This window comes from Anolis sagrei, chromosome 1 (genome assembly GCF_037176765.1).
Source record: "Anolis sagrei isolate rAnoSag1 chromosome 1, rAnoSag1.mat, whole genome shotgun sequence".
NCBI lineage: Eukaryota > Metazoa > Chordata > Lepidosauria > Squamata > Dactyloidae > Anolis > Anolis sagrei.
The window spans coordinates 186,373,197-186,399,625 of record NC_090021.1 but is presented as its reverse complement, the minus strand read 5'-3'; the positions used below and the strand labels follow the sequence as shown (position 1 = coordinate 186,399,625).

Genomic DNA, 26,429 nt, shown 5'->3' with positions numbered 1-26,429 from the left:
AATACTTTCCATCTAACTCATTAAAAAACTTCGAAATTTCCAGCGAGTTCTTATGAAAAATGAACCAAATGAATGCTTCACTAGCTATTTTCAGAGGACTCACTTGTACCTGCCTATCATGATTTTTCAATCAAGCATGAGCCAGGTGGAAGTGCAAATTATAACAAATGGTAATTCCACATGGAGCCTCACATAAGGCTGTTGTGATTGACTCAGTCATAGTAACTACAAAAAGGGCAGCCCTTAAAGTTACAAATTATGATAAAATCAGATATGAGAGATCTGTGGACCATACAAAACACCAATTAATACATTTTAGATTTGGAAATTTCTGTGTGGCAAGGGGGCTTGGGATTGAGCCAGCCTACAATTTGGCTTCTGATTAAAGTTCTTCCCATTCAATGGGAAGAAGTGCTTACAGTCATTGTGATTAAATATGAAGCTAATAATAATACCTTATTTGTATTCATCCCTATCTCCCTGAGGGGACTCAGGGCGGATTCCAGCATATACAGACACAAAGGCAAACATTCAATGCCTAGAAACAATATCACACAGATAAACAGATAAAGGTAAAGTCTTTCCCTTTAATTTCAGGCTCTGAGGGTGGTGCTCATCTCCATTTCCAAGCTGACGAGCCTGCATTATCCATAGATACTTCCTAGGTCACATGGCTAGCATGATTGCATGGAGTGCCTTTTACCTTCCCATCAAGGCGGTACCTATTGATCTACTCACATTTGCATGTTTTCAAACTTCTAGGTTGGCAGAAGCTGGGGCTAACAACAGGAGCTCACCTCACCCCATGGATTCAAACTGCCAACCTTCCGATCAGCAAGTTCAGCAGTTCAGTGGTTTAAGTTGTTGTGCCACCGCAGCCCCTACTAGCAATACACTTAGGATGACATGATTGTTAAGGGTCTCTGATGGCAACTTTAAGTTCAGTCAAATAAGGAAATTTTCTTGGAGGATTCAGTTCATTTATTTATTTAGTTAGTTAATTTGAAGCTCCGGTCTTACTCATGTTTATTTCCCTTTATTTGCTTCAGAAAACAAAACAAAAATACATTTACTACAGTTATAGCAATTGTCTACTCCCCCCACATTTAATGGTTGCGAGCTACCCTTTCTTAAAGCATGATTCCTTCCTCCTCAGACTGGATCTACTCTGCATTGTATCCCAGGATCTGATTTCAGATTATCTGATTATCTCAGATTATTTGGCAGTGTAGACTTCTATAATCCTACTCAAAGCAGATAATCTGCGATCAGATCCTGGGATATAGGGCAATGTAGATCTAACCTCAGAAATCAAAATACCACCCACAATTTTGTCTGAAATTGTTTCATCTGCAACTCTAGAATTCAGTCAGTTTGGTTATTCAATTCATGTCAAGTTGCATGGGTGATTGCCTGGGGCCTGACACAAGTATTTGAACTAATTTTCCATATTCATACTGTGGTGGCTGGTCAGAGTATGTGACAACTGTACAAACCAAAACAAAACAAACAAACTCAAGTAAGCCAATGTGTTGTTTCTGTTGCTAATTCAGCCTGAGAACTGCAAAGAAAAGATGGATTGCTGTGATTCATATGGTCAATATGTTGACTATCTCAGCTTTCATTATATCAAAATACCAATTTGTCTGTTGAAGGTAGAGATGTCCTTCTCTGGGAAATAAAATGTGCTCCTTCTTTTCAAATGTATAACAGAATATGGAACTTAGTCCAACCAAAAAATATGGTTATCTGTGCGTCACTGATATTTTATGCATTAAGCATTGCAAGTTGGTAGTTTATCATTACAACATTAAAAAAATATACCAGAAAAAAAAGAAATTAGTATTCAACCCCTCCACCCAAAAATCCTCAGCTTTCAAAGAGGGAAAGAATCATGGATGCCTTTGAATGTGAAATGAACTCCCTCAGTCTTTCCTTAGCACTTGATTGCTTGGATGTAATAATGGAATCATAGAGTTGAAAGAGTCTGGAGTCATGATAACATTTAAAGCATTAAATGGCATGAGATCTTGATACATGACTGCACCCCTCCTTCTTTCTGCCTTGAGGATTGAGCTTGGTGCTGATTCAGCATGTTGTAAAAACAGCTTTCTGCTAGAGCCTTTAGAACCAGTTCATTTAATCCACCTTTACATGTTTGTGTTTCAAAATAATCTCAAACTGGTTTTAACTAATTTTGGCTTCTAACTTTGCCAAAAGGTTTATAACTTTGAATCTATTCACATCACTAGTATGACTTAAATTACTCAGAGAATTAAAACTGATTTTATTCTAAGTCTTTCCAAGATGCTTTAGTAGAGAATGAGATAAAATACTTTTTTAAATATATATATTTTAAAAAATATGTCTCTGGCACAGAAAAAGCTGCGGTTTTATGAAAAAAATATACACAAATGTTGGATAGAATAAGCACTAAAATAGAATTTTATGCACAAGAAACATTTTCTGTGCAGAAATATAATTGTCTTCACAGAATATGCTGTTCGATGAATGTCACATTTGCAGGGAATTTTAACTCTAGCACTAGGAGGCCTTATTGGATCTTGTGATGTGAGCAAAACCTCAACAACTTTAACATCCATTGCTACAATGGGGATCTTCTTATCCTTTTTTCTCACCTTTTGAAATTTCTAAATCTCCCAGCTTTCCAGCAAGCTACCATATATTCTCCTTGCTAAACCAATGCTTCATACCCAAACATTCTGTAAATAGGTTGTTGTAGGTTTTTCGGACTGTATGGCCATGTTCTAGAAGCATTCTCTCCTGACGTTTCACCTTCATCTGTGGCGGGCATCCTTAAAGGCTGTGAGGTCTGTAAATGAAGAAGGATTGAGGGACAGTTGTGATGTAATGCGAACTCTTTGTTGCCTTATTTATTTTATTGATGTGGTTATTGATTTAACTCAGTTCCTAACTGCCTTTCAAATTCATAGTTCATAGACTTCACAATACATTTTACAGAATAAAAAATACAATAAAATCATGTGAAATATAAAAATGATAAAGAAATACAATTTCAAGGAAACAGAATGCCAATCTAATGGCATTGTGATAGACAAGAGAAAATTGAAACTTTGTGTTGTTATTTTTCTGATATAGGTGAGATTTCCCCATCTGTCTTACTTTTTCCTGTTTATGTAGGATTAAAGAAGTCACTTGAGTGTTGCTCAAAAATCCTTCGGTTTAGAGGTTTGGGCTATGCAAGGACAACATGAGGTATTTTGGATTGTCATTAGTGAGAGAGAATGTAAAATCTTCTCAGATGTGCTTTTTACAAGTAACTTAATTTATTTTACGTTCGAGTGAGAATTCCCCATGAGACTGTAAAGCAGATCATCTTCTATTGATTTATGTTTTTGATGTTTTCAGCTTCATGCAAATTAGTTGTGGTGTCTGATATAAATCTCTGTTTTGAGTTCCATTTGATCCATGAGTTTTTAAACCAAAAAACCCCTAAAAATCTAAGGATATTCAATTGGCAGATTTATACTCCATGCATGTATTAAGGTAATGCTTAAAAGAGAAGTTGTGAAATGATACTCATTTTGAGGGATAAATAACACCCAATTCAGTATTTTGAATGAACATAGTGTAGGCATAACCTTAAACACTGTATTTGGCTATGGCACCTTTATCAATGGAGGATAGACTCCTAAATATGTTTCCCCATTTTAAAATAAATAAATAAATAAATAAATAAATAAATAAATAGAATATGTGAACCAATCTATGACAAGGGCTGAAGTACATGCTAGTTGTGCTACGTGTTTTGCAGCTTTGGCTTCACATTTTATTAGAATCGATATCTATAGTACTGGATTTATTTATTTAGAGTATTTATATCTTTCTCTTGAAGTAATGGTTTGAGTATTGGACTATAACTCTGGAGACCAGGTTTTGAATCCTTGCTTGGCCATGGAAACCCAATAGAACACTCTCATCCTCAGAAGAAGGCAAACAACAGCAGCAAAACGCTCCTCTGAACACATCCTATCAAGAAAATCCCTTAAGTAAGAAATTGCTTGAATGACATCAGCCACCAAGACTCCCAAAGTGTTGTTGAAGGCTTTCATAGCCAGAATACTGGGCTGCTGTGAGGTTTTTGAGCTGTATGGCCATATTCCAGTAGCATTCTCTTCTGATGTTTCACCTGCATCTGTGGCCAGCCAAAAGTGCAGGTGAAGCATCAAGAGAGAATGCTGCTAGAACATGGCCATACAGCCTGAAAAACTCCAAGCAACTTCCAGAGTGGTTTACAAATTGATAAACTGACAGTTTTCAGTTCCCTGACTCAGATTTACAATGCAAATAAGATACAACACACACAGAAAAGGCAATGGCACTGTAGGGGATTTCATCTAGTAGATACTGCTGTTTCTTTTGCTCCCATGGCCAAGGCAATATCAGTTGAAATGGAGGGAAGGCCTGTGAATATGGGCTTATCCATTCCTTCTGTGAGCTGTCCCCACTCTGGTGTATCTTTCTCAAGGCTAGAGACAATACAAAAACATTCCTATTAATAATTTTGAAGTAATTATGTCTGTTGTTTGTACCTGTCATGAGGAAGGAATAAAACTTCTGTCACAGCATTCTATAATTGTCCTCTGAATAGAACCTGATCATCATGTAGAAATGAGAGAAAACATCAAGTTGCTCTTTGTTAAGCACACTTTTGTTCTAGAACTATAAGGAAAAACTGCATATGTTGTTATTTTTATGGGGGGGGATCCAGTTTCTATTTTTGGGCTGTAAGTCTTATTTATGTTGTTGTGGGGATTCTGGGAGCTGTGATTTAATGTTTTTTTCTGAGTGTAAGGTGCAACAAAAATCTGCTTCTGAAAGATGTCATTTCCATAACTGCAATTGTTGAATCATAAGTAGTATCTTAACTGCCTTTTATGTGTGAAATGGTTCTCAGGGTCAAAACCACTTTCAATGAAGACATTTTTATCAAAAGATTCATTTGTTGGATAATTGCCACTTGACTTAGCCATGCAATGTTACCTTTCAGAATTATTGTAGACTTCCTCCCTCACCCCTTCATCCTTCTTCTCAGTATTTTGAGATGCAGAAAGTTGTCTTTCTGTGTAAACCTTATGGCAATCCAGAAGGTATTGGGAATCCTTTTCTACTTCCCCTGTTTTTTATGTGTGTGTGTGTGTGTGTGTGTGTATATATATATATATATATATATAGAGAGAGAGAGAGAGAGAGAGAGAGAGAGAGAGAGAGGAGAGTCTCGCTTATCCAATCTTTGCTCATCCAACATTCTGTATTATCCAACACAGTCTGCCTCCTGCCTGGATCCACAGTTGTTTCAATGCATTGCAATATTTTGGTGTAAAACATGATTTTTGGTGCTTAATTTGGTCCTAATTTGTAAAATCACAAGATAATTTGATGTTTAACAGGCTTTTCCTTAACCCCCCTTTATCCAAAAATCATGTTTTACAACAGGGGTGGCAATCCTAGAACCAAGGAATGTAGCACATAAAATCCGCACCATTCTCCTGCAATATGGTAGCTATTATCCCTACAAAAAAGGCCATTAAATTTTCAGACTTCTTGCAATTGTGACAAACAAAAATATAATGGTAAGCACACATTTTCAAATTTACTAAATTTATGAAAGTTTGGCTCTAAGTCACAGCAGGCCACATGGAAGCAACAAATAGTAGTTTGCATGTAAGCAAAGGGACTGCACATTTCAAATATTCTATACACTGATGAGCACTTGGCAATGCTTTCTGTGTCTAAGCTCACATATCCTGGGTTTAGTTCACAGAAAGAAAGGGGGGGGGGGAAGATTTTTAGCACCTTCATACTGAGATTTTATGAATTCTCCAGCATATATAACTAATGCTGAAAAAAAAATCAATACCTGAAGCATTTGTAAGCTTCAGCAAAAACATACTATGAATATATATCAAATCTTCTTGCTAGCTTCTTTTACTGATGGATGGGATTTTAAAAATACATAAAAACCTTTATCATAAAAGTGTTTTTTTTTTAAAAAAAGAAAGAAATGCAATTCATTCTATTGTGTTGATTCTTTTTAAGGAGATTATGCTATCAAGAAAACAAAATCTGTACATTATTCTGGTGGCACAAGCATTTGTCACTCAGCAGATGTCAACCCATAAAGCTGTAGATATCCTGGTATTCCCTCCCTTTATATGGAGAGGAGAAATATTTACATAGATTTAATTGGTGGCGTGTTTTAAGTGACAGCTGTTCATATTAATGTTTTCCTCGGTGGCAACCCATTTCTTTGGTTACTTGTTTCAGATCTAACAATGTAATGAGATGTATGTGCAAGATAGGTTTGGACTCTATTAAAAATTAGCCATGTGACTGTAGCTGAGAATGCATCTTAATGTGGCACTGTGGTTTGAAAAGAGATTATTCAAAATGAATCAGGAAACTGGTTGAATGCAAAAAGCCAAATGTCAGATTCAGTTCTGTAAATCAAGCCACTGAACCAATCCACAGGGAAATTACTAGCATTTTTTTTTTTTTACAAAAGAAGCATTCTGAACTAAAAGTCAAATCTTAAAAAGCTATTGGCGTCTCTGCACCAACTCCCATTTTCAGAAATGATTCTAGGTTTTATATGTCTGGTGATATGATTACAAAAGTATCTAGTTCTGTTGGAAAAGGAATATGGCCCCTGACCCATTTACTTCATATTCTCAGGTCTTTCTTCAATGTACATTCCACACCATATTAGCAACATGGTTTAACTAAAACAAATAAAACAAATAAAACAAATAATTGGTGTCCAGTTCATAATAGCTGGATCTGGGCAAGCATCTCTTTCAGATGAAAAAATACTGAAATGTACAGTTAGATTATTTGGCAAATCTAAGCCCACATGTATTAGAGGAGCAAGAATGTGATGTAAACTGAAGTATAACCACTTCCAGCAGGGAGTAATTCATAGAGAACTTCATGGAAGCCATGGTCAGTTACTTTATACCAGGCCTCAGTATGTCAATGAACACTGGTTCTACCCATACACATTACATTGTGTGTACTATTAACCTGTGCCAAATATTCCACAGCATTGACAATGAAAATGGGTGCAATCGGTCCATGTCAGAAGATCCATTCCTACGAGCCATACCAAGCAGGTAAAGCCAGGAAATATGGGTACAAACCATGATAACAGAAAGCAACATGAATAGGGTTGGTTATTGGGCAGATGTAAGCAGACCAGGTTTGCTGTTATGATTTAACAGTAGTTCAAATTTTTGAAAATAAAAAGGTAAAGGTTTTTACTGATACTTTGATGCTTGAGAGAACAGGAAACTATGTCTATGGCCCTATCTGCACCACCATATAATGCAGTTTCGTAATATGGTTTATCTGCATTGAACTGCATTATATGGCAGTGTGGATGGAGCCTCCACCCAGAGCCAGTCAAGTTGCTTTGGCTCATGAAGACAAAAGTCCTGGTACCAAAAGTACAGTAATAATAGAATGTAAGACTAGCACTTTATTTTCATGACACCCAGAATCTGTTGCCTGAAGTATCTACCTCACTCTGCCTAACAGTAGGGCCAATTGTGTGACAGTTCTGATTAAAATGAATATTCTTGTCTGCTAACATTAATGATGCACCTGCAGAAAAAGATAGGCGAAAAGTGGTCAAACCAAAGAGATTATCATAAAAATCTTTACTAATCATTACTGTCATGTCAGCATAAGCCGTTTTTAGTCTTCTTGATGGCTTATTCAGACACTCGGACAAGGTGACAAGCTAATGCTGTACAGTATTTGTTCATCATCTATATTTGTATGTAAAAAAATCCCAGCTGTTATTCTTTGCCCCTCTTCTTATTCCAGAATTTATATGAATAAAAGTTGAAATTTAAACCTAGGTTAAATTTAAACTCAAAGTTCATATTTCATACACATGTTACACACATAGCCTGAAGGTAATTTTATACAGTTTTTTTTTAAAATTTGGCACATGAAACAAAGTTTGTGTATGTTGAATCATCAGAAGCAAAGGTGATACTATCTTTGCCACTCAAGTAGACAATTTTGGATTTGGAGTATTTTGAAAATCTGGATAAGGAATGTTTAACTTGTACCTAAAAATGTGAAAGTGAAGCAACTGGATACCACAACTCTAAATTGCCTTTAAACACTGATAACTCAATGGGTTGTTGTGCATTTTCCGGGCTATCTGGCCATGATCCAGAAGCATTATCTCCTGACATTTCACCCACATTTATGGCAGGCATCCTCAGAGGTTGAGGGGTCTATTGGAAACTAGGCAAGTGGGGTTTATATATCTGTGGAATAATGTCCAGGGTGGGAGAAGGAACTCTTGTCTGCAATTTGCCACTGTTCAACATTCACACTTGCCTCGAGCAAATAAGAGTTCTTTCTCCCACCCTGGACATTCTACAGATATATAAACCCCACTTACTTAGTTTCCAACAGACCCCCTCAGGAGAGTACATAGTCAACTAGTCAGGAAAGCACCACTGTCAAGTAGCTGTGGCCAATACTTGAACTGGAAACTCAAGGTAAAATTCCTAGCATCTGCCTCAGGTGTTTTCTGCCAAGGTAAGACAGGGGCAAAAGTTAAAAATATGTTACAAATAGTGTTGTTAACCATAGAATACAATGTTGCAAAATGAATGCAATGAGTGAGAACCATAGGAACCCCCCCCCCCCCCCCACAAGTACAGATTAGTATTCCATGCAGCCTTTATACAGTGCCTGTAGGCCTTCTGAATGGGGTTTCGCCCAGGTTTTATTCTGTTCTCTTATCAACATCCACAGGTAATGGAAAAATTAAGAGCAGCGCAATAAATAATGTAACAAATTACTTTAATCAATTTGTAACATTTACAGCAAGAAATTAATTTGAGGGATTTGTAGTCAATTACAAAGTAAAATACTTTTTAAAAAGTAAATTTTCAAGTTCTTCTCAGATGGGAAATAATATAATACTCCTGTCATTGATATGAAATGCTAAAGTTCAGATTTCTGTCATCTTTTGGCTTTATCACACAAGGCTGGAAAATTGCAATTACAGCAGGATAATACTGTCTTTGGCTGTGTCATTCCTGTTTCTGCTTTGCATTTCAATCATTAGTGGAGTTCATCTTTTTATTGGCAGGAAAAAAAATACCATCAAAGGCTCCAAATATCACCACTATTCCAGTACAGCTTCAGGTGTAATTAGCCTTGTCTGTTTCAGCTGAAATATTCTGGAATTCATATAACATGATTTCCCTCCCCTTTCCCCCTTGCTATATTATAGCAAAGTGAGATTCCTTTCTATATCTATACACAATACATATAATATAATTGTGGAATTGTGGCAAAAAATTAAAATACTCATATCCTGGTTAAAGGATAGATTGGTAGGAAGATGGGATTAGTGAGGTGCTGTGGAAGAATGAACATGGGGCCATGCATCATTAAAGTCGCACTATAGCATTATTGCAGAGAAGTCTACTAGTTATTGTTTACATATTGGCATGTTTCCATGCTTTTGCACTATGGTGTTGAAGGAAAACTTTGAGAGTGCTTTGGACTACAAGAAGATCAAATCAGTCCATTCACCGGGAAATAAAGCCCAAATGCTCACTGGAAGGAATGATATTAAAGGCAAAGATGAAGTACTTTGACCACGTAATGAGAAGACAGGATAGCTTGGAGAAGATAATGATGCTGGGGAAAATGGAATTAAAAAGGAAGAGGAGCCGACCAAGGGCAAGATGGATGGATGTTATCCTTGAAGTGACTGGCTTGACTTTGAAGTTGCTGGAATGGCAACAAGGAACTCTGGCATGGGCTGGTCCATTAGGTCATGAAGAGTCAGAAATGACTGAACAAATAAACAACGTTTTCATCTACTTAAACAGTGTGATTGCTGTGAGATAAGAGGCCAATGTGGTAAAATTCTTTGTTATTGGGCACTCAGAATACATGTGCTTTGGAATTCAAGAGCAATCCTTGGCTGGGCAACGATCACATAGGAAGAATCTATGAAAACAGTTCAATTTTTTTTTTCTACTATAGCTATGAATGACCAATCATAGTAAATCAGCACTCAGAGCAACAGAAGACATCCTTTGATTCTTTGCTCAGACTTCTATCCATATATTTAAGGCACGTTGTTGATTCACCTTAGTTCCTCCCAGGTTACCACACTACCTGGAGTTCTAATGAATGAGATATTGCAAAGGGCTGCATCAGAAACTGGTCTGGAACTCTCCGTCCCAATAAATCTAAGTCAGAAGTTTGGATCAAATCTGATAAGGATGAAAATACTGATGATGATGACAATGGTGACAATGACAAAGAATGAGAATGTAAGACTGGGGTCCTCAAACTAAGGCCCAGGGGCCGGATACAGCCCTCCAAGGTTGTTTACCTGGCCCTCGCTCAGGGTCAACCTAAATCAGACATGATTTGACAGCACACAACAACAACAATCCTATCTCATCAGCCAAAAGCAGGCCCACACTTCCCATTGAAATACTAATGTTTGTATTTTTTTAAAATTGTTCTTCATTTTAATTATTGTATTGTTTTTAAGTGTTTTTTGCACTACAAATAAGATATGTGCAGTATGCATAGGAATTCATGTTTTTTTTTCCAATTATTATCTGGCCATCCAACAGTTTGAGGGACTGTGACCTGGCCCCCTGTTTAAAAAGTTTGAGGACCCCTGATAAGGGGGTTTCTTATACACCATCATTCCTTTCATTGGCTTAAGATGGCATATATGGAGCTTGCTTTACTTCATCCTCACAACAGACCTGTGAAGTAGATCATGTCGAGAAAGTCACTATCCCAAGATTATGCAGTGAATTCCAGGTCTATGGAAATTTGAATCTGTATCAGTCCATCTCTTTAGCCACTATGATACACTTGCTGTCAATCACAAATGAAGTTGTAATCATGTTATGCAATGTAAATATATATTGGCTGTTTTGCTTCTCCCAGCTTAGGGCCCTTGCATACAGGCACAAAATTCAAGAGTAATTGGGATTTTAAATCCCATTTCTTCTTGGGATGGAAGCCACACAGCTGGCCTAAACCTCAGGATTTTGTGATGTTCCCTGATATCACCCCTGCTGATCTGAGATCAGCAGGGGTTGATATCGGGACTGCCAGACTCCCCCTTCCTATCCTCTAATTCCCCCTGCACTTAGTGGGAGAAGACTGGACAAGACCTGAAGACTGGACAAGCCCTGAAGTGGGAGAAGGCTGCTGTAATGAACTCATACCTTTGCTTCGTAGGCCGCAGCCTGGGAGTCAGTGAGAAGGCCTCCATGTTGGGAGGGCAGCTCAGGATAGCTGACATTTTGGTAAAGGCAGAGAGGCAAGGGGAGGAGTCAGCTAACTCCTGATTGGCTCAGGCCCCTAGGGGAGGAATTGAAGGAGTGTGTAAAAAGGCTGTACGTTCTGTCAGAGAGGGAGGAGAATGATTTGATCTTAGAGAGAGATGGTTTTGATCTAAAAGAGAGAAGAGGGATTTGATCTGAAAGAGATAGGATTAGGATTTTCAGGTAGGGAGAAGAGAGTTGCTGAGTGAGTTAAGAATTAGACTGATAGAGAATAATAGAGGACAAGTGCTTCAGGGTACTTTGGCTTGGGTAGTCAAAGTGAAGGCTTGTTGACTTGTATTGAGAGAGGATACAAGTGGGTTTATTTCCCTACAGTGCAGAATAGTCTAGAAGGAACCTAGTTACTCTTGCAGGCAGCCAGGGAGGCTGGTCTAAGAAACACACTGTTACTTGTTATAGGGATAGTGTGAGGAAAGTAACTCACGTCAAAGAAAAGTTACTCCTTCTTAAGCAACCATTTGTTTTATTAGTCTGTGCCTCAGAAACCAACTGCGCATATGTACCACTCAGTAATGAGTTGTCTGTTTCAAATATTTCAATAAACCTCTTCTCTAGTTTACTTTTAATCTGCCTCAGCCTTGTTTTGTCATATAAAGCTAGTTCCAGTCAGCCTCTACATCTCTGCAGTCCAGTCACAAGAAAGGGAGCCAAAAAGAAGAACCGGTGTATAGGGATATTTTACCTCAAGTATATCATCTAGTTAATTCCTCAATCAGAAGTTTGAGGTGGTGGCAGCAAACCTACCATATACACACACCTTTTTCTCTCATCACTTGTAACACCCTTGCATATTCCTGTCACACAGGAACAATAAGAGACCCTGATCTCTTAGCCCCCTTTACAGTGGTGGCAGCGGTGGGATTGGAAAAGAAGGTTCCCCCATGTCACTCATGCGTTAAGGGACCCCTCGTTCCTTAACCCCCTTTACAGCTGCCCTTGCCTCCCTGACCCCATATGGTTTTATGTCTAGAATCTGGCAATACTCTATAGAGGCCACTATCTGGCTAAACATCATAAAATTTTGGTTATCTATTTGCTACCAAAGCCCCAGTAACTCTCTGGCCCAACTCATGTTGAGTGAACTCCACCACTCAAAATGGTGCTCAACAGTTTTAGCAAAGATTGGGGAACTGGGCTATGATAGCAAATTCTTGAACTTGCTAACTTTCACCGAGATCTTTACCCTTATTAAAAAGAGGCTACTAGAAAGGGATTATAACCAATTTTTGAGCTTGGCCAATAAATTCTGTTCACCTATGAACATGGCAATTCCATTCATACAGGGAAACCCAGCCTTTTATATTGCAGCGCTCATTAATTCCCTTATACACCATCATTCCTTTCATTGGCTTAAGATGGCATATATGGAGCTTGCTTTACTTCATCCATTCATACAGGGAAACCCAGCCTTTTATATTGCAGCACTCACTACATGCTGGCTAGATTTAATATTATGCCATCTCCGCTCCATAGAGGAAGACTTCATTAGAGGAAGACTCAATGGTCTACCAGGCAATAAGAGTCTTTGTCCCTGTAGCACAGGACAGCTGGATTCCATCCCGCATATTCTTCTACACTTCCCACTTTACCAGGATCTAAGATCTAGCTTACTACCACACACTACAGATTCCTTGAAAAACCACAGTGACCCAGACAAAATAATTATGCTTTTAAATTGTCAAGATTTTAACTGCTGCCTTTCAGTGGCAAGATTCCTGAACGAAGTCTGTAAATCGAATGTGTAGCAAATGTGATGTTCCCTTTTCTATGGTTTGTACTGTATTTAATACCTTTTTGCTATTTATATGCCAATAAAGGCTTATTGGATTGGCCTCCCTGCTCCCTCCTTTGGAAGAGCCAAAGGAAGGCTTTGTGTAGGGTAGGATAGGGTAGGGGGATTTCTCCTCCAAGGCCCCCTGTTGGATCTTCCAGGGAGGAGGAACAGAGGCAATGGCTGCCAGCCTGCATGGAAGGCTTCGTCCTGTAAGTTGAGGGGGAGATGGGGCAGGAGGGAGGGAAGGAAAACACATTTTTCCATGCCTGCAGGGATACACAGGCATAGAAAAATGTGTGTTTCTCAGGAAAACTAGGTTTAAAGGGAAACCTTTTAAAACTTTTTTTCTAGCCTTTAACCCAGTTCCTCCTGCATTTTGGCTAAACATCTTTTTGCCATACACACCCATTTAACCCGGTTTAACCTGGAGTATAATGCATGTGTGGAAAGGTTCTGAGTTCCATGTAGGTTTTTTTTTCAAGCACAGTGAGAGATAATTTGAAAGAAAATAAACTTTAATATACTCAGCATTTTAGCCAGTTATCCCAGGGAGTGCTGACCAGTAAGAACTCGTTTATTGTATCCTGCCTTCTGATGGATTTCAGTGAGCATTTTTAAATGTCAGAGAGTATTACTGTAATTCTCTATTCTCTAGCATAATATTAAAAACTATAAAGTCATCTTCCTGAGTGCAAAATAGCTTTGATAACGTGTACTCTTGCTCCTGTCAGCAATCCATTGGATAAAACAGTGGATTAATTAACACACAGGAGAGCTAATTGATTCCTTTTTAAAAGGTTATTTAATAGCATCAAATACAGAAAGCAATTTCCTTTCCAACAGGGGAATGCAAATGCAGAGATGCCAGAGACACACATAATGTACCGATATTATAACTGAGCATGAAGCAAAGACAGATTGGTGTTACTCAAATATTACACAGAGCCCAAGCATAATTTGTCAGAGCTTGGTACAAACATGGAACTCTAGTCTCTGTCTCCCACATTATTTCTCCCATGAGAGGCCTTACCTGTTCTTAATTTTATTTATTTATCTATCCATATATCTATCACATCTTTATGTTGCCTTAAGGTGGCAGCTTTTTTCAACAAAGTTGTGTATGTGGAGAAAAATTGCACGCACACACACAGAGAGAGAGAGAGAGAGAGAGAGATGACGCTTCCTCTAAGTTTACAGTGAAGAGTCTTCACTTACTTTAATTTATGTTATTATATGCCATGGAAAAAGCTGGTGGCACTTGCACCCTTGGCCTTCTTCTAGCTTTCTTGGAGAAGGAGCTTTGCTGAGAGAGTTGCCTGTCTTAGTCTACCTGGGGAATATAAAACCATTCTCCAGGTACACATTTCTAATCTGTCCCACCATCACTTCCTCCTTCACTCTGTGTACATGGAGACTCATGGCTTGCACCATAGTTACATTGCAATGCTTTTCTCTGTCACAGATTTCAGTTTGAGGATCCCCTTAACAAACCAGGATTTGGATACTTTTGGCTTGGTGGCTATAAACCTGCCACATCCCCAAATAAAACCATAGTAGTTTTCGTTTATGTGGAACTCCACATCCTTCATCCCAGGCCCTCTCTACCACCTTGTCCAACATGATGGAGTTGCTACTGGAGAGCAGGCAAATCTCATGCCAGGCCAAGAATCTTCAGATATAATCATAAGATTATAGGCTTTTATATTCCAAACAGTGTGATTTTATGTCTTCCCTGTTATTCTTTACACCCAGTATACTACAGTACCCCATTGGGATAACAATGATTACCCACAACACTTTTTTAAATTTATCATTTTTTTAAATTGAACCCATAGAACTAGAAACAGGTGGTGTTACCATTTCCTTGTAAACTATCCTTTCCTTAGAGCTTGACTGCAGGCTCTGGCAGGCACAGGCACATTAGGCCTGCAAACCACATACCAATTATCCTTGGAAAGAAAGTGTGTGTGTGTGTGTGTGTGTGTGTGTGTGGCATGCAGGCCCAAAGAGCCAGCTCCTGCCAGAGCCTGCAGCTGAGCACTAAAAATCAGTGATATTTCTGTCCCGGAGGGGGGTGTACCATGTTGTGTCATCTGAATGAAACAAATGGTACGAAAACATGAATTAAATGGCTGAAATGATTACTGGGCCCATGACTACTCAACATAATAAGACATTGGTTGGGATGCAAGGAACTCTGTCTCTGTTTTTGTATCTATCTATCTATCAGCAGAGAAGTTCGTGAATGCCATAAATGCTCCATCCAAGATCCTGGATATTATGGGTATTTCTGCTGAAGATAGATAGATAGAGAAGAGTTCCATGCATCCAGTTAGTGCCTTTTTATGTTTCTGTGGCAGTAGCAGCAACATAGGTAAGACCCATGCCCTTTCACTGTATTAATAAGAGTGATAGAATTGGCATCTAGTCTCGATAGCAGATCACAGGCTCCATCACCTGGGGGACCCCCCCCCCCCGTGCTGTTTCACCAGCCTCCATGGTGAAACGGCAGGGATGGGGACAACTCCCCCATCACACAGGGTAAGCATTGCCAAAGAGGCAGAGATCCGTGCTGGCTCCATTGAAGCAGACTCCCATGTTTTGAGGACAACTTCCATTCTGGTTGTGGACAGTTTCTCTGCAGAAAGTCCAGTGACATCATGTGATGGGCAGCTTGCCCACCTATTTCTGAACTAGCAGGGAAGTGGCCTAGAATGCTAAAATGGCTGTGGGATACTCTGGAATTTCGGACAAATTCCAAAATATCCCTTGACTTTGACCAAAGCAGCTCAAAGTTTCATTGTGTTATGGGGACAACTACCCTTCCATTTAGGATTAGTGCAAGTGTTTTTTTTTTTGTTTTTTTTTTTGTGGCAAGTATAGACAAGCTCTGAGAAAAAAAATGTATGTAAAACCTACATTTGAGTTAATTGCCGAATAGGTAGACTCAAACATGTGAATGAAAACATTTAACCAATACAAAAAGACCTTAAAATATGTGCATTAGGGGAAAATGAGATAAAAAATGCTTATCTCTTGAAAACCAAAAACCATACAGTTCCGGAACACAAAACATAAACTGCCTTTTTGGATGGGTGGGAAGCTTCTATATTTCTAGGAGTACAGAAATAGAATTGAATGTGATTGCTTGTAAGAAAGTGAGAAACTCAACAAGAATGAGTCTGGTTGCTTTTCACATTCATTCCTGTCTGAAACCCAATGTCTGCGCCACAATGTCAAGAACAGCTCTGGGATAGGAGTTCTTTCTTAGAGTGGCAGGGAGCCGATATGCTCTCATTATAACAGATCAGATCCAAATGTTCCACACTTTTAAAACAAGCACACAGTAGGCCATATTTAGAGGTCTCCACGGTTACATGTGTTTTGCTCCTGAGCCATATGAGGCTGTGAGACATTTTGACAAACTGTGAGGTGAATAAGCAAAACAGAACAAAACATGTACATTTGGAAATTATATTAGTTTCACAGCAGTGTATATACAGATAAAGCTTTGCCCTTGAAAGCTACTTCTAGGATATAAAGCAGCTGCTTTATAGAAAAGACAGCGCTTTCACAGATTGGAAAGATTTGGTGAAGTTCTTTGAATACGTAAAACTACAGCACAAATGCAATATATTGATTATTAATGATTAGAGAACGTCTTATTTCGGAATAGGAGTAATGGAAATCTATGTTGGCTTTATTGGTTTCTGAGATCAGCAGTAGGGCCAGCTTAATAACACAGTTTATCATTCTGATCATTTGCATGAGCTGGAGTGCTTTAGATGCATAGCTAACACTTGGATATTTTTATTTTAAACTTGGTCTTTGGGTCCTAAGGACTTTATCTAAGTATACATACATGAATTTAATTTTTTTGAAATTTACCATTTTACATTTCTCACTTGTTTCATCTTCTTTTAGTATGCTTGCTTACATTATTTTTTATTGTTATTATTCAAATTTCAATTTGTTTAAAATGATTTTGTTGCAAGCTGTTTAGAGATCTAAGTATATTTTAAACCAAATGAAAAAATAAATAGTAGTATATATACACACACTGTGTAAGTGTGGGTGGACACTTCTAGCATTTAGATAACAAGGCTTCTAGAGGAACAAATGAGATTCTAAAGCACCTTTCACTCTGCAAACTGAGCTTTGATCCTCCGCAAGGCAAAAGGAAGCAGTCCATTTGATGCTGCTGGCTGGAGGCAATCCTATTATAAGGCAGCAATGCATTTTATTACATTTGGTTATACTGATATACAGTGACTCCATGACGACTGAAAGTGTTCAGTAGAGTATAGTTCACAGCTATTGTTGTCAGGTCAGGACTATGCTGTGCCCTGAGATTTCGGGATCAAAACCTGAGACCTTGGGGCAATACTTTGTGATATCACAGGGGACATGTTGGACATGTCTGGTTAATTTTAAAAAGAGGCAGCCCCTGATGATGTCCAGAGCATGATACAGTGAACATCAACCACAGCTTGCACAGAGGGAATCACTCAATTTTTTAAAAAAAATCACATCAAGTCTAATGAATGAATAATGCACACACTTTTGAAAGCAGTGGTCTGGCTTTGCGTACAAGACCCAAGATATGGAAAGTGGATCATGGCCATGTTGCACATGGATAATTTTCCAGATCCTCTTACAATAGTGGTGCAGCATCAAGGATTGTGAGGATGCCTTTTCTGTGTATGTATTTATAGTACTTGTATCCCAATATCTCTCTCTCTCAGGGAGACTCAAGGCCTTTCTATACAAGGCTAGAAAATCAGAGGTAACCAGGTTAAAAGGGGGGGTGGGATGGCTTCAGACAGTAATTGTAATACATCTGGTAAAACATGCCCAATGATTAGGAGATGAAGCAATCTCTCAATTTGTGTTTTGCAGAACACTGCCAAACTTACACACATTTGCATCAATTGCTGAATTTTACCACTTCAAACAGCAAATATATGAATATCATGGACTGATATGCATTAGACAGACAAACAGACCCTGCTCCAGCAAATATGATCTGGAAGAACATTATGAGAAGCACCAAATTCAGCGCCAAATACATTTTCACAGGAGTATCTTTTCTTTTTTATATACCAGTGGTTCCAAACCTATGGGCTGTGGCTCAGCAGTGGGCCATGAGAACGAAAATCCAATCCATGAACCTTCTTTCTCTTTATTTATTTTATTTTATTTTTTATATTTCTGCTCCTTTCTGCAGAGCTGACCATCCCTGCCTCTTTAGATACTAATATTGGAGAGTGGTCCCTGGTCAAAGTGGGCCCTGGTCAAAAGAAGGTTGGGAACCACTGTTATATGCATTAATCTCAGCACTGAACAACAACAACAACAACAAAAGCAAAATAGTTCTGGAAGAATACCATAGAATGTATTTAATTTGTTATATATATGTGTGTGTGTGTGTGTGTGTGTATATATATCGGAATATGCACAGTATCAATGGTTGGAAGCAGAGTTGGAATTAATTCTTCTAAAAACTGTCCCTAACTAAAATTGTTGTATTTCGAGAAGAGTTATCTTGTAAATGGGGATGATGCATTTTGAGTCCAATTTTCTGATTATTTTCAGATTCATTTTATCCTTTTTTTAGTTCTAATGTTCTAACAAAATCAATATTGCAACTATATTATAATTACCAAGTAAATTCACTGCTTATTATTCCATGGTAAAATAGTAATTCAGACTCGTTATCCATTAAAAAAAAATTAAAATGCGCTTATATTGATTGCACTAGAATGCAGCAAGACATTCTACTGTAGTAATATTTTCTGCAGTACCGATCATTTTACTAAATGCTGTTCCACACATATACACTAATAAATGCACTTTCTCTTACTGTACACCTCTGCTGTCTGATCCTAAATGTTCAAACAAAATAAATCAAGCATCACCATGTACTTAAGTAAGTGACAGGATTAACAAAAGAATCAAACATGCTGGAGAGACTTTTATAAATCTCTCCTTCTCTCCTATGAGATTTCTCCCCATCATTTCTAGCACACAGCTACGTCTTAACATTTAACATTCACAGAAGCTGACAAGCTTAGCAAATTCTTTTTGGCTCTGAGTATTCATCTGCCATGGTGATCAGCTTGCAAGATTATTTATGTAACCGGTATCCACAAGGAGTTCCATATTCCTAGGCATACGTTTATTTTAAAGGAGAAAAATGTATGGGGGAACACACGGTTAGGGAAAGTCAGAGAAATTAAATATTTTTAAAATAGTGTAATATAAAATTGACATATACAAAAGTTATGACCTTTTGGGTCACTTGAAAATATTTTGCAATATCTGTGCCTCATTACTTCACTAGCACTTGTGTATTACTCACAGAACTAGTTAGCATGGCTGTGTACTCTCAGCAATTTAGGATTCATTGGCATGGGAGCTTTCGGCACTCTTTCATTTGGGATCTATAGCTTGATGGTCCCAGCCCAGATTACCTGTCTGAACGTATCTCCCATTATGAGCCATCACGAAGTTTAAAATCAGCTGGAGAGGCTCTGCTCTCGATCTCACCCCCATCAGAAAACACAACTGGTGGGGATGAGAGACAGGGCCTTCTCTGTGGTGGCCCCTTGGTTTTGGAGCTCCCTTCCCAGTGACATCAGACTGGTCCCCTCCCTCCTGTCCTTTAGAAAGAAACTAAAGACCTGATTGTGGGATCGAGCTTTTGAACAGTAGCAGCAGCAATTGGGTTGAGACTCAACGTGATATGTATGACAATGGACTGTCCCGGACAATGATTTTTGACCTGGCCTGATTTTAATCAAATGTTTTTAATGTAATGTATTTTAATGATCTGTTTTAAATGTGTCTATGGCTGTGGTTAGCACTCAAATGAGTACTTGTTGTAAAACCGCCCAGAGCCCCCCCCCCCCCCCCCGGAGTTGAGAAGGACAGGGTACAAATGTACCAAATAAATAAATAATAAATAAAATGAGAACAAGGAGGAAAGAAGCCCTTCAAATACTTTAATCCAGTGTCAACCAACAGAATGGATACAGACCATGTCCATGTGTGATTACCACATCAGTATTGCATGGTATTGTGCAGTCTCTTGGACTCCATAGCTCAGTCACAGATCAACTACTTTGGATCGCTGTGATCCATGGTGCAATCCTACCTTGTCAAAACACAGCTAATAAAGGTTCTGGTTTGAAACCCCTGGACAGTCTTCTGCAAGAGGTAGCCACTGTCTAATGTGATAAAAATACCTTGGGATGGGGTTATATGTTAATCATGTGCTGCAAAGCATGGGTAATGGGTCTCCTCCTGCCCTCCACTTGGCACCACCAGATTTGCCATGCTCTGTGGCAATTCTGGCAGCCAATGTATAAAGTCATGTCTTTCTCTTCACAAATAACTCATCCCAATCTGGAGGGGGGAGGGGCTGGGCACCATCTCAAAGCCTTGGCCTCCAGGAGCCCAAAAGGTTCAGGATGGCAAATGGGGACTCTCCCCCACATAGTCCTGGGATTAGTGGTGGGTGAGTCCCCACAGGCCCAATATCCTGTTAGACCTGGGCCTTTCAGAAAGGATTGAATCTAATGGGATATTTGGTTAATTTGGAATAATCAAGGTAATTCTGAATTAATTCATTTTTACTGGGGGCATCATTTGGACACCTGTGGTAAAAACCTAGGCAGAAAGTCTGAATGATCCTCTTTGTTCATTGCTGCTGTACTTCTCTTAGTATGTATCCATCTGAATTACTGTAATGCTTTCTACATCCCCCCCCCCATATATATATATATATATATATATATATATATATATATATATATATATACATGCATGGACACACATACACATATATCACATAAATTTCTGAGCTGGGAAAAGGGAAGTGCAAAGTCAGTAACATTTTACTCTGTTAGGCACTCATGATATAAATCAGTCTTTGGGATCTTTCCCTCAACTGACTCTTCCTTTAAAAACATTAAATATTTGTAGGACTTGAACTATATTTAAACCTGACTTCAAATGACTTGGGAAGCTGCCATTTGCTTACTTTGTCATATTTGATTTCCTTTTCTGTCTCCCTTCATATGACATAAAAAGGGCCAAGCCCCCCCCCCCCAGCTGCTACTAGCTGAGAAAGATAATTTTCAAAGAGCAATGTGTAGTGTTTGACAGGCGTCTTGAACAGAGACTGTGCACTTGTTCTGATGTGAGGGACATTGCTTGGTTCTAAATCTGCTACTAACTTGTGCTGACTTTGGTGGCAGTTAGCATTTTGTGCTCATTATGGAGACAATGAGAGCTTGCTTTTGACAATGCATACATCTGATTCTCTACCTATGATGAAGACAGTCCTAGTCTAAGAACAATCTGAGAACAAGGCAACAACCCTGCTCCTCTTATAACATTATGGTTGTTTTTTTTTTTTTTTTGTGGGGCATGGGTTATAAAACTATGAAAGTTTCAGACCAAATGTTTATTTTGACCCTAATACTGTGCTTGATGGGATAGAGATCCTTTGAGAAATGTATGTGTCATTCCTGTGGAAGGTATTAAGTCAGTAACATGACAAAGGAACACCTTTCATGTCCCCACTTTTATAGTTTACTAAAAGGGCATTGTTACTGAGAAACATTATTAGTTTTTTGAGAGATACTTCTGGGTTTCTTTGAAAATCTTATATTACTTTCCCATTTGCCAACAGAAATTTCAGTGTTTAGCTTTGAAGGTGATGTTAGGTGACAACTTATTGATTTGTGGAAAGATTTCACTGAAATTTAGCTATTCTTCTCTCAAAGCACTCTCACACTTTTTTCGATAGCTGGCAAAAGACATTGTGAGTTTGAATTTTTGGTGAAGTCATTAAATATATAAATACATGGCCAGAAAGAGGATGATGAGAAATCTCTCTCTTACTCAAATATAAATGTATGCATGTATATATATGAGCGTGTATGTATGTGTACACACACATACAAATTAGCAAACTTCCTCACTTTTTTATTCTGTGCTGTTCGTCTAATTCCACCAAGCAATGATAGCATTCAAGCTATAACTTATCGTAACAGGCTTTCTGATTAATTGGGCAAAGTGATGAACCTTATAAGGGTAGCATAGATACCATGTCCAGTACACCTTGTAAAGAAGTGAATTTTCTAGTGGGTTTCTCTAGACTTCAAACTTTTCCCAATACCAGAGCCCTTCCAGAAAGGGGCCGAAATGCGGGCCCTGTCAGAATTTTATCTGAGGTGTCCAAACAACCTCAGGTAAAAGTGGTGGTGAGTCCCCATTTGCCATCTCACAACTTTTGGGCTCCTGGAGGTGTGAGATGGCACCCACCCCCTAAGCCCCAAAAACTACCCTTAAAGCTTTTTTAAAACCTTACCGGACTGCCATTAAGTGGGCCTGGAATCATCCTGGTGCATAGAAATGACGTCCCAGGAGGTGGGGAAGGAGGAAAGTTACTCCTGTGCTCCCCCACCTCCTGGTGTGTCATTTCTATGTACCAGGAGAGCTGCCAGAAAAGTGACATGACAGCCTGGTAAGTTTTTATTTTATTTTAAGGTTTTTGAAATGGGGATGGCCCCATTTCAGTAGAACCTGGTTCTTTGGGAAGGGTATGGGGATGGAAACCCATTTCAGAGTGGGTTTCTTTAAAATGCTCCAAAGCAAGTTTAAGCCCTATGTGGAAGTGCCCTCAAAAGCCCATATTTACAATGAAGAATGTTTCTCTTTGTGAGATTGTTTTCAAATCATGTAGTGTGAACATAAAAAAAATTAAGTGGCACAATGCAATACAATGGAGACTTATTTATCAATTCACTTATTTTTGTATTAAATATAATTAATAATTATATCGAAGCCTTCTTCTGATCAGATCCAGGTTATCTGAAGGACCATATTCATATCATGTTTAATCTTATTTTAAGTTTTTTATCTTGTGGGTTTTAATGTTAGTTTTTTTTAGTTTGTTGTAAGTAGTGTGAGCCTGAACAACAATAACAACTATATGAAAATATATAAACACATTTAAGAAGTTTCTACTCTTGTCCCTCTTTGTAAAAAGTCTTCTCTCATGCTCTGACAAGACACTCACATATGGTGGTAAGACTAACAGGAGGAAGACTTTGGAACTGATTCAAGATTTTATGGGAGAACATGACCCTTCACATATCATGATCCCGACTCATTTGATGACTTGCAAATCACAAATAACACTTCAGATTCTGTCCACATATAAGCTACTAGTTAGTGAAGCTATTGCAGCAATGTAGGTTCAAAACTTTGTCAGTAATTTGGGCACTGCAATCTGGACTAAAGGTAATTCCATGTAAATGATGCCAATGAAGTCCAACTGAGATGTCACTTAGTTATGTGTTACCTTGACCAGGTCCACCAATTCCAGGAATGGGTTTAGTTGATACACTAGCCTCAATGTTGATGTATCTGGTCATTGTTAATACCTAGGTATCCATGTCCAGAGGTGCTCTGGAGTACACAAAACTTCCTTCTTCAAATGGGAAAAGAGTCATCAAATAGGCCAATACAGCATTGTGATCTACCTTTCAGTACCATGATCTACTTCATGGTCTACCTTTTGACTGAATCATGTTGGAATTACATTTCAATTTTGTTCAGCTTTATCCAAGTCATTAATACCAAACACCTTTTAATGAATGAAATACATAAATAAATAAATAAATAAATAATACTTTATTTCTAACCCACCCTATCTCCCTGAGGTGACTAATTAAGGGAGGAGGGTATATGTGGTATGGTTTGATGACAGACAACCCCTGAATTAAATTCTCCATCCTGTATGTAGATGGATCGGGAGACCTCCTTGGATTGATCTTGAAGTACTTTGAGCCTCAGTATGACAGCAGACAGAGGTTGTGCACAGAGAGATTTCTCTGCTGTCATTTTTTACATGCAAGCTCAGGTTATCCAGCTTTGCTCTTAATTCCCTGCTCTGCTGAAAACCTCTGTGCAGGGAGAGTGCATTTGTATAAGTAAATCTAGATTAGCATAATTATTAATCATACATCTTTTGTCCACTTATTTCCACTCCTGGAGGAAATTACCCACTACTTCAGTTCAAGTGCCCTAAGTGCTGTTCTCCACAACAATCCATTAATCGCCAAAGTTTCAAAAGGGCTCTTACATGCTTTTTGTATAGCTATCATTTTGTAACTGCTTGGGCCAGATGCATCCCTAGGCAACCACGCACTTGCAGAGTTTTCCTGTGGAGGTCTGGAGGAGGTGTTTTATGCCACAGCAATTTGCCGAGTTGCTGTGGTTCCCTTTTAATGAAGCCCAAGTGTTTCAGATGCTCATTCAAATTATGGTGTGTAATAACCACCATCACCTCGTCTTCCTCCCACTCCTCTTCACCTACCCAAACTAAATTGATTTTCATGCTGTATATCATCTCACACACTGTTTTTGATGAGTCTTTCAGTCAGATCCATTTGAGCAGTGTAACCTCTGCATCTGAAAAACTATTAACTGGCCCAACAACATGGAAATTTTCAGAAACTGTGGAGCACACCTCTAAAGCCCCATCTACAAAGCCACATAATGCATTTGGCCTGCATTATATGGTCAGTGTAGACCAGTGGTTCTCAACCTGTGGGTCCCCAGATGTTTTGGCCTTCAACTCCCAGAAATCCTAATAGCTGAGATTTCTGGGAGTTGAAGGCCAAAACACCTGGGGATCTACGGGTTGAGAACCACTGGTGTAGACTCATATATTGCATCTTGAACTGGATTATATGAGTCTTCACTGCCATATATTTTATTTATTTATTTACTTACTTATTTTTTAACCTGCTCTATCTCAACCCCAGAGGGGACTCAGAGTGGTTTCCAAATCGGCAATATTCAATGCCGCATTAAACATAAAAACATACAAATACAAAATACTGTACATTATGCATTAAAATCATAAAACAATAACATATAAATGCATTAAATAAGCTGTTAAATATGAGGTTCAATGCAGTGAATCTGCATTCTGAAACTATTATATATGGCAATGTAGATGGGGCCTAAGATTATGACTTGGTTGGTTCTAACTAAAGTAGATCCACTGAATTAATCTGAATGGTGAGTCAACAATTACCACATATACTCATGTATAAATTGACCTCACATATAAGTTGGAACTTATGGAGTGCCATACCTTCCTGCCGGTGCGGTACCCAGTGATCTACTCACATTTGCATTTTTTCAAACTGCTAGGTTGGCAGAAGCAGGGGTTAACAGCGGGAGCTCACTCTGCTCCCTGGATTCTAACCACCGATCTTTCGGTCAGCAAGTTCAGCAGTTCAGCGTTTTAACCCGCTGCATCACCAGGGGCTCAAAAAAAGGTGTTCTTTAATTTTTTTTATTGGTGGAAAAATATACAAATGACAGATCTTGCAAATAGACATGTTTTCTCACTTCTTTGACACTTTTAAAAAAACATGGATTGCATCATACATCTGGGAATAGATAGATTTACAGCCACTATTTGTGTCTGCTTCTTTGTTTGTTCTGGGAGGTATACTGGATAAAACTGTAAAACCAACAAACAAAACACCACTGCACAACAAATAGTTGGTCTGCAGTTCTGTTGATGATTATCTCATGAAGTTACCTAGCAGGTAGATGCCACCGTTCCATTGCTATTGACATAGATTTTACAACTGATTTACTGAATCACTTTTCCATAAAGAAAGAAAAAAAATGATCATACGTCCTTTTCTTGTGACATATTCCATATGAATGAATAATAATCATATTATTACAGATTGCTTGTTATTTATCAGGCTTACAATAGAAACTCAAGTATCAGGGAGGAAATGCTATTTTAAATTTACATTTAATTTAACTGATTGTCTTGTGCAGAATGACCCAAACCTTGTACTTATCTGAACTCATTTAATGTTCCTACTGTTTTGTATTTTTCTTTGATTTTTAAAAAAATGTATGACATTGACCTAATATAAGGCTGGGGGAGCCTCATTATTAATCCCTGCTACTAAAAATTCTAATAACAAGACCACAGTCTCTTATGTTATGCATTTTTTTATTTAAAAATGGAATAACTAACTGCTGTGATTGAAATGGTTGCCACAAATTGGGTCAAGTCACTAGGGAATGCACAAAGAATAATGCACATTTGTACTCTCAGACATGCATACTTAAATAAACCATTGAATATCCACTAATAATCCAAATAAAAAGGCCTGTTCACAGCATCCAGTTCTTCAATA

At 38.4% G+C, this 26,429-nt stretch overlaps 1 protein-coding gene across 2 annotated transcripts in view; it reads left to right on the top strand.

The window, feature by feature from the left end:
- Window positions 1-26,429, top strand: part of ZNF804A (zinc finger protein 804A) — a 263,923-nt gene that overhangs the window by 82,839 nt on the left and 154,655 nt on the right. The window lies entirely within an intron of this gene.